Here is a 10,535-nt window from a genome sequence, read left to right as displayed (position 1 = left end):
AAAACAAAAATTCATTTGAAAAACAGCGTTTAATAGTCACTTTCAAATATCATAGTTAAAAATATGGAGAATAGCTTGCAAAATGGCTCTTAAGTTTCTTTCAAAACAGTCACCAGAGACTAAACCTCCACAATTTTACAAAGTCAGTCTCTTGAATTGGTTACCATAGTGATTGTAATCAATGTTGTGATTGGTGATTTAGTGGAGAGGACTTAAAATGATTCGCTCATGTAACTGTCCGATTACAGGTGTCCGATTACAGCCAACTGTCCGATTACACTGTCCGATTACAGCTTTCCAGATTACTTAGAGCAAAATACAGCAGTTTATGCACCAATCACATTTGAGGAAATTGTAATTGTTATGATTAAGCCCAAAATATTTTACATCAAGCATCGAGCGTCGCAGTTGCGGAGATCAGTTATAAGTGACCTTTTTAGAGGTTCAATTTTATTCCTTGATGATCAATCTTGAATTTGTGCTGTAAGGGCATTAACATTACAAATAAGTACAATTAATCTTGAAAGAAGGAACAGCAAAATGGCGATCAGTTGGCGCGAAACTGTTCTTTACACATTTACATTGCAAATTATTCAGAGGATATGACATCAAACTTGCCTGACGATAAAATATATCCATCTTGTTATGTCTTTTTTGATTTTAACTGTCTTTATTAGCTTGTATCCAATAAACGAAAACCTTAAAAAGAACGGATCTTGATGGAAATTTTTTATTTTTGGCTGAGAAACATTTAATAAGGGATTTGAAAAAGACTCTATAACTTAACCAAGGACTCATTTTTTTAACTAAACATTTTCCAAAGAAAGATAGGGCTGTCAATAGAAACTAAATTTTATGTGCATATAGGCACCGTTAAATTTGCTACCCAATTCACGGAGTCCCCCTGTAGCAAAGTGGCTACATTTCCGAGCTTCGGTTCGGAAGGGCATGGCGTTCAGCCCCCGCAGGGGGACTCCTCAGATTTTTTCATATTTGTGCAGGACTCCATTTATTTCTTTTCCGTCCAATCTTCTCTTCGTTTTCCTTTTGACCAAACTATGAGTCAAAAGACCTTATAAAATATGATATCAAACTTGGCTGACGATAAAATATATCCATCTCATTATGTCTTTTTTGATATAAAATCTCTTTATTAGCTTGTATCCAATAAACGAAGATCTGCAAAAGAACGGATCTTGATGGAAATGTTTTATTTTTGCCCGGGAAAGATTTAATAAGGGATTTTAAAAAGACTCTATAACTTAACCAAGGACTTTCATTTTTTTAAGTAAACATTTTGCAAAGAAAGATAGGGCTGTCAATAGAAACTACATTTTATGTGCATATAAGTACCGTTAAATTTGCTACCCAATTCACGGAGTCCCCCTGTAGCACAGTGGCTACATTTCCGAGCTTCGGTTCGGAAGGGCATGGCGTTCAGCCCCCGCAGGGGGACTCCTCAGTTCTTTTTCATATTTGTGCTGGACTCCATTTCTTTCTTTTTCGTCCAATCTTCTGTTTGTTTCCCTTTTGACCAAGTTACCAGTCAAAAGACCTTATAAAAAAAGACATCAAACTTGGCTGACGATAAAATATATGCATCTTGTTCTGTCTTTTTTGATTTAAACTCTCTTTATTACCTTGTATCTAATAAACGAAGAACTGCAAAACAACGGACCTTGATGGACATTTTTTATTTTTGCTTGAGAAACATTTAATAACGGATTTTAAAAAGACTCTATAACTTAACCAAGGACTCATTTTTTTAACTAAACATTTTGTAAAGAAAGATAGGGCTGTCAATAGAAACTACATTTTATGTGCATATAGGTACCGTTAAATTTGCTACCCAATTCACGGAGTCCCCCTGTAGCACAGTGGCTACATTTCCGAGCTTCGGTTCGGAAGGGCATGGCGTTCAGCCCCCGCAGGGGGACTCCTCAGTTCTTTTTCATATTTGTGCTGGACTCCATTTCTTTCTTTTTCGTCCAATCTTCTGTTTGTTTCCCTTTTGACCAAGTTACCAGCCAAAAGACCTATTAAAATATGACATCAAACTTGGCTGACGATAAAATATATGCATCTTGTTATGTCTTTTTTGATTTAAACTCTCTTTATTAGCTTGTATCCAATAAACGAAGACCTGCAAAAGAACGGATCTTGATGGAAATGTTTTATTTTTGCCCGGGAAAGATTTAATAAGGGATTTTAAAAAGACTCCATAACTTAACCAAGGACTCATTTTTTTAACTAAACATTTTGTAAAGAAAGATAGGGCTGTCAATAGGAACTACATTTTATGTGCATATAGGTACCGCTAAATTTGCTACCTAATTCACGGAGTCCCCCTGTAGCACAGTGGCTACATTTCCCAGCTTCGGTTCGCAAGGGCATGGCGTTCAGCCCCCGTAGCGGGACTCCTCAGTTTTTTTTTTTCATATTTGTGCTGGACTCCATTTATTTCTTTTTCGTCCAATCTTCTCTTCGTTTTCCTTTTAACCAAACTATGAGTCAGAAGACCTTATAAAATATGATATCAAACTTGGCTGAATATAAAATATATCAATCTTCTTATGTCTTTTTTGATTGAAACTCTCTTTATTAGCTTGTATCCAATAAACGAACACCTGCAAAAGAACGGATCTTGATGGAAATGTTTTATTTTTGCCCAGGAAAGATTTAATAAGGGATTTTAAAAAGACTCTATAACTTAACCAAGGACTTTCATTTTTTTAACTAAACATTTTGCAAAGAAAGATAGGGCTGTATATAGAAACTATATTTTATGTGCATATAGGTACCGCTAAATTTGCTACCCAATTCACGGAGTCCCCCTGTAGCACAGTGGCTACATTTCCGCGCTTCGGTTCGGAAGGGCATGGCGTTCAGCCCCCGTAGGGGGACTCCTCAGTTTTTTTTTTTTTTTTCATATTTGTGCTGGACTCCATTTATTTCTTTTTCGTCTAATCGTCTTTTTTTTCCCTTTTGACCAAGTTATGAGTCAAAAGACCTTATAAAATATGACATCAAACTTGGCTGATGATAAAATATATCCATCTTCTTATGTCCTTTTTTAATTAAATTCTCTTTATTAGCTTGTATCCAATAGGATATTGATCTTCTTGCTTTGACGGAGACGTGGCTCAGACCTGGAAATATTGATTGTGTTGAGATTGGTGATTTATGTCCCACTGGTTATGATTTTATCCACATTCCACGGGAATCGAGAGGTGGTGGTGTCGGCTTGCTTTTCAAAGAAAGTATGGATATTAAATGCAAAAATAGTGAGTGGAACACTTCCTTCCAGTCGTTCGAATTCTTGGATGTTCGTTTCAAGAGCTCAAAGATGATCAGGATGATAATTATTTACCGCCCACCGTCATCTGTGCCTTTGTCAACATTTTATCATGAATTTTCTCTCCTGCTTGAGGAATTGGCCACAGCATCAGGCGAGCTTTTAATTGTCGGTGATTTTAATCTACATGTGGATTCTTCGCGTGATGTCAACGCATTGCATTTTTGTGACCTAATAGCATCTTTCGATCTGAAACAATGGGTGACTACGCCGACTCACACAAGTGGTCATATCTTGGATTTAATCATTACTAGAAATCAGTGTAAACTTATAGACAATGTTATGGTTCATGACCCTTTGATTTCTGATCATTACGCTATTTTTATGCATTTATTATTGCACAAACCACAATTTCCAACAAGAACTATTCGCCACCGGAAGCTGCGTTCGATTGATTATGCTGAATTCAATGACACTATCATGAATTCGTCCTTGTTTGACGAATCACAGCGTGATTTGGATTCGTTAGTTGATTCCTATCATCGGGTCTTGAAGTCCACCCTTGATGTTTATGCCCCCGAAAGGACCCGTGAGGTAGTTCTTCGTCCTTGTGCGCCTTGGTATTCAACTGACATTAGTGTTCAAAAGAACATAAGGAGGAAGCTCGAACGTAACTGGCGACGTACAAGATTACCTGCAGATAGAGAACGGTATGTATTTCAGAACAGTGTTGTTAATGCCATGATTGCCTCCGCGAAGCACACATTTTATTCATCAGTGATCCAGGAAAACTCAGGGAACTCTGGACTTCTTTTTAAGACAATAGAGAAGCTTCTGCACTCCAATCCAGTCCAGCGTTATCCATCTGGGCCTAATAACTGTTCTCTGTCCGAATCATTCGTTGAATATTTTAGTGACAAAATTGTTAAAATCCGCAATGATCTTGACAAAGTTGATGGAACTCTGAGTGACGGTCAAGTTACTTCATGCAATGCTGAGTCTGAAAGCTGTCTAGCTGGTCAGCTGCTATGTGAATTTAAACTGGTCACTGAGGAGGTCGTATCTGGTTTTGTGAATCACCTGTGTTCAAAGTCCTGTACACTTGATCCAATTCCATCCTCAGTGTTCAAAGGGTGCCGTCATTATCTGCTTCCAATGATCACTCGTATAGTTAACTTGTCTCTTACAAGTGGCCAAGTACCTGATAGATTCAAGGTTGCCATGTTGAAGCCGTTGTTGAAAAAGAGTGGAGCTGATCATGAACTATTTTCGAACTTTCGTCCTGTCTCGAATTTATATTTTCTATCCAAAGTTACGGAGAAAGCAGTTGCAGCACAATTAATGGACCACCTTAATGATAATGAAGGCTTATTAGAAGAATTTCAGTCGGCATATAAATCTCATCACAGTACAGAGACTGCGCTTGTGAGAGTTCAAAATGATGTTTTGAAGGCTATTGACAATAACAGATCGGTTATATTACTATTGCTCGATTTATCGGCTGCGTTTGATACTGTCGATCATTCGATTTTGTTATCTAGACTACAGAATCGCTTTGGTATTAGGAACACTGCTCTTAATTGGTTTCATTCGTATCTTCACTCACGCGAACAGTTTGTTTCTGTCAATGGAATTGAATCGTCAAAGAAGAATTTACCCTACGGGGTACCACAGGGTTCTGTACTGGGACCCTTGTTGTATTCCCTTTATACAAGTCCGCTGGGTGACATAGCCAGAAAGCATAGCATACCGTTTCATCTCTATGCAGATGACACACAGTTGTACTTGTCGTTTACGTCCAATTGCCCTAATCATCTATCAAGCTCAAAGATGGCAGTAGAATTATGTGTTAAGGACATTAGGGGACTGGATGCTGCGCAACAAACTTAAGTTAAATCGGGATAAGACTGAACTTTTGGTTATTAGTTCTAAATATCGTCCACGACCACCCCTCGACTATATACGAGTTGGTGATGAAGTAATCAAGTCTAGTAAACAGGCCAGGAATTTAGGAGTTGCATTCGATCAATGTTTGGATTTCAAAGAACACGTTAAAATAACCTGCAAGAGCGCATTTTTCCGCATTCGTAGTATAGCTAAAATTAGGCGATACCTATCCCAGAGTACTACTGAGACCATTGTTCACGCTTACATAACACCGCGTTTGGACTATTGTAACGCCCTACTGTACGGTCTCCCAAAGTATCTGATTAATAGACTTCAGCTTGTACAGAACTCAGCAGCTCGCCTTGTTACCTTGACTAGAAGGCAGGAACACATCACACCAATACTAAGGAGCTTACATTGGTTGCCAGTTCATTTTAGGATTATTTTCAAAATATTGTTGTTAACTTACAAAGCTCTGAATGGACTGGCCCCTGATTACATTAGAGACCTACTGCGATTTAACATTTCTGGTCGGACACTACGATCTTCAAACAACAGGTTGCTTGATGAGCAAATCTTAAAACGTATGGTGAAAGGGCTTTTTCCGTGGCGGCACCAAGGCTCTGGAATAAACTACCCCTCCAGATCAGACTTTCATCATCAGAGGCAGTTTTTAAGGCTAATCTTAAGACTTATCTTTTTAAGCGTGCATTTGATTTGTAGTTTTTACATTTTATTTGTAGCCTAATTGTATTATATAGCGTATTTAATTCTTAGGATTTTAACTTTTAGGATTTAGGATTTTAGGTTTTTAAAGAATTAGGATTTTAATTTTAAAGTATTGTAAAGCGCCATGGACAATTAGTGGAAAATGGCGCTATATAAATGTATCTTTATTTATTTTTATTTATTACAAACGAAGACCTGCAAAAGAACGGATCTTGATGGACATTTTTTATTTTTGTCCGACAAAGATTTAATAAGGGATTTCAAAAAGACTCTGTAACTTAACCAAGGACTTTCATTTTTTTAACTAAACATTTTGCAAACAAAGATAGGGCTGTATATAGAAACTACATTTTATGTGCATATAGGTACCGCTAAATTTGCTATCCAATTCACGGAGTCCCCCTGTAGCACAGTGGCTACATTTCCGAGCTGCGGTTCGGAAGGGCATGGCGTTCAGCCCCCGTAGGGGGACTCCTCCGTTTTTTTTTTCATATTTGTGCTGGACTCCATTTATTTCTTTTTCGTCCAATCTTCTGTTTGTTTCCCTGTTGACCAAGTTATCAGCCAAAAGACCTATTAAAATATGACATCAAACTTGGCTGACGATAAAATATATCCATCTTGTTGTCTTTTTTGATTGAAACTCTCTTTATTAGCTTGTATCCAATAAACGAACACCTGCAAAAGAACGGATCTTGATGGAAATGTTTTATTTTTGCCCGGGAAAGATTTAATAAGGCATTTTAAAAAGACTCCATAACTTAACCAAGGACTTTCATTTTTTTAAGTAAACATTTTGCAAAGAAAGATAGGGCTGTCAATAGAAACTACATTTTATGTGCATATAGGTTCCGTTAAATTTGCTACCCAATTCACGGAGTCCCCCTGTAGCACAGTGGCTACATTTTCGAGCTTCGGTTCGGAAGGGCATGGCGTTCAGCCCCCGTAGGGGGACTCCTCAGTTTTTTTTTCATATTTGTGCTGGACTCCATTTATTTCTTTTTCGTCTAATCTTCTACTTTTTTCCCTTGTGACCAAGTTATAAGTCAAAAGACCTTATAAAATATGACATCAAACTTGGCTGACGATAAAATATATGCATCTTGTTATGTCTTTTTTGATTTAAACTCTCTTTATTAGCTTGTATCCAATAAACGAAGACCTGCAAAAGAACGGATCTTGATGGATATGTTCTATTTTTGCCTGGCAAAGATTTAATAAGTGATTTTAAAAAGACTGTATAACTTAACCAAGGACTTTCATTTTTTAACTAAACATTTTGCAAAGAAAGATGGGGCTGTCAATAGAAACTACATTTTATGTGCATATAGGTACCGTTAAATTTGCTACCCAATTCACGGAGTCCCCCTGTAGCAAAGTGGCTACATTTTCGAGCTTCGCTTCGGAAGGGCATGGCGTTAAGCCCCCGTAGGGGGACTCCTCAGTTTTTTTTTTCCATATTTGTGCTGGACTCCATTTATTTCTTTTTCGTCCAATCTTCTGTTTGTTTCCCTGTTGACCAAGTTATCAGCCAAAAGACCTATTAAAATATGACATCAAACTTGGCTGACGATAAAATATATCCATCTTGTTATGTCTTTTTTGATTGAAACTCTCTTTATTAGCTTGTATCCAATAAACGAACACCTGCAAAAGAACGGATCTTGATGGAAATGTTTTATTTTTGCCCGGGAAAGATTTAATAAGGCATTTTAAAAAGACTCCATAACTTAACCAAGGACTTTCATTTTTTTAAGTAAACATTTTGCAAAGAAAGATAAGGCTGTCAATAGAAACTACATTTTATGTGCATATAGGTTCCGTTAAATTTGCTACCCAATTCACGGAGTCCCCCTGTAGCACAGTGGCTACATTTTCGAGCTTGGGTTCGGAAGGGCATGGCGTTCAGCCCCCGTAGGGGGACTCCTCAGTTTTTTTTTCATATTTGTGCTGGACTCCATTTATTTCTTTTTCGTCCAATCTTCTGTTTTTTCCCTTTTGACCAAGTTATGAGTCAAAAGACCTTATAAAATATGACATCAAACTTGGCTGACGATAAAATATATGCATCTTGTTATGTCTTTTTGATTGAAACTCTCTTTATTAGCTTGTATCCAATAAACGAAGACCTGCAAAAGAACGGAACTTTATGGAAATGTTCTATTTTTGCCTGGGAAAGATTTAATAAGCGATTTTAAAAAGACTCTATAACTTAACCAAGGACTTTCATTTTTTAACTAAACATTTTCCAAAGAAAGATAGGCCTGTCAATAGAAACTACATTTTATGTGCATATAGGTACCGTTAAATTTGCTACCCAATTCACGGAGTCCCCCTGTAGCACAGTGGCTACATTTCCGAGCTTCGGTTCGGAAGGGCATGGCGTTCAGCCCCCGTAGGGGGACTCCTCAGTTTTTTTTTTTCATATTTGTGCTGGACTCCATTTATTTCTTTTTCGTCCAATCTTCTGCTTTTTTCCCTTGTGACCAAGTTATAAGTCAAAAGACCTTATAAAATATGACATCAAACTTGGCTGACGATAAAATATATGCATCTTGTTATGTCTTTTTTGATTTAAACTCTCTTTATTAGCTTGTATCCAATAAACGAAGACCTGCAAAAGAACGGATCTTGATGGAAATGTTTTATTTTTGCCCGGGAAAGATTTAATAAGGGATTTGAAAAAGACTGCATAACTTAACCAAGGACTTTCATTTTTTTAACTAAACATTTTGCAAAGAAAGATAGGGCTGTCAATAGAAACTACATTTTATGTGCATATAGGTACCGCTAAATTTGCTACCCAATTCACGGAGTCCCCCTGTAGCACAGTGGCTGCATTTCCGAGCTTCGGTTCGGAAGGGCATGGCGTTCAGCCCCCGTAGGGGGACTCCTCAGTTTTTTTTTTCATATTTGTGCTGGACTCCATTTATTTCTTTTTCGTGCAATCTTCTGTTTTTTCCCTTTTGACCAAGTTATGAGTCAAAAGACCTTATAAAATATGACATCAAACTTGGCTGACGATAAAATATATGCATCTTGTTATGTCTTTTTCGATTTAAACTCTCTTTATTAGCTTGTATCTAATAAACGAACAACTGAAAAGAACGGACCTTGATGGACAATTTTTTTTGCTTCGGAAACGTTTAATAAGGGATTTTAAAAAGACTCTATAACTTAACAAAGGACTCATTTTTTTAACTAAATATTTTGCAAAGAAAGATAGGGTTGTCAATAGAAACTACATTTTATGTGCATATAGGTACCGCTAAGTTTGCTACCCAATTCACGGAGTCCCCCTGTAGCACAGTGGCTACATTTTCGAGCTTCGGTTCGGAAGGGCATGGCGTTCAGCCCCCGTAGGGGGACTCCTCAGTTTTTTTTTCATATTTGTGCTGGACTCCATTTATTTCTTTTTCGTCCAATCTTCTGTTTTTTCCCTTTTGACCAAGTTATGAGTCAAAAGACCTTATAAAATATGACATCAAACTTGGCTGACGATAAAATATATGCATCTTGTTCTGTCTTTTTTGATTTAAACTCTCTTTATTACCTTGTATCCAATAAACGAAGACCTGCAAAAGAACGGAACTTTATCGAAATGTTCTATTTTTGCCTGGGAAAGATTTAATAAGCGATTTTAAAAAGACTCTATAACTTAACCAAGGACTTTCATTTTTTAACTAAACATTTTCCAAAGAAAGATAGGCCTGTCAATAGAAACTACATTTTATGTGCATATAGGTACCGTTAAATTTGCTACCCAATTCACGGAGTCCCCCTGTAGCACAGTGGCTACATTTCCGCGCTTCGGTTCGGAAGGGCATGGCGTTCAGCCCCCGTAGGGGGACTCCTCAGTTTTTTTTTCATATTTGTGCTGGACTCCATTTATTTCTTTTTCGTGCAATCTTCTGTTTTTTCCCTTTTGACCAAGTTATGAGTCAAAAGACCTTATAAAATATGACATCAAACTTGGCTGACGATAAAATATATGCATCTTGTTCTGTCTTTTTCGATTTAAACTCTCTTTATTAGCTTGTATCTAATAAACGAACAACTGAAAAGAACGGACCTTGATGGACAATTTTTTTTGCTTCGGAAACGTTTAATAAGGGATTTTAAAAAGACTCTATAACTTAACAAAGGACTCATTTTTTTAACTAAATATTTTGCAAAGAAAGATAGGGTTGTCAATAGAAACTACATTTTATGTGCATATAGGTACCGCTAAGTTTGCTACCCAATTCACGGAGTCCCCCTGTAGCACAGTGGCTACATTTCCGAGCTTCGGTTCGGAAGGGCATGGCGTTCAGCCCCCGTAGGGGGACTCCTCAGTTTTTTTTTTTCATATTTGTGCTGGACTCCATTTATTTCTTTTTCGTCCAATCTTCTGCTTTTTTCCCTTGTGACCAAGTTATCAGTCAAAACACCTTATAAAATATGACATCAAACTTGGCTCACGATAAAATATATGCATCTTGTTATGTCTTTTTTGATTTAAACTCTCTTTATTAGCTTGTATCCAATAAACGAAGACCTGCAAAAGAACGGATCTTGATGGAAATGTTTTATTTTTGCCCGGGAAAGATTTAATAAGGGATTTGAAAAAGACTGCATAACTTAA

Source organism: Orbicella faveolata, unplaced genomic scaffold, assembly GCF_042242905.1.
Source record: "Orbicella faveolata isolate gen_17 unplaced genomic scaffold, um_ofav_v1 contig_1, whole genome shotgun sequence".
NCBI lineage: Eukaryota > Metazoa > Cnidaria > Anthozoa > Scleractinia > Merulinidae > Orbicella > Orbicella faveolata.
This window is presented reverse-complemented; position numbering follows the sequence as displayed.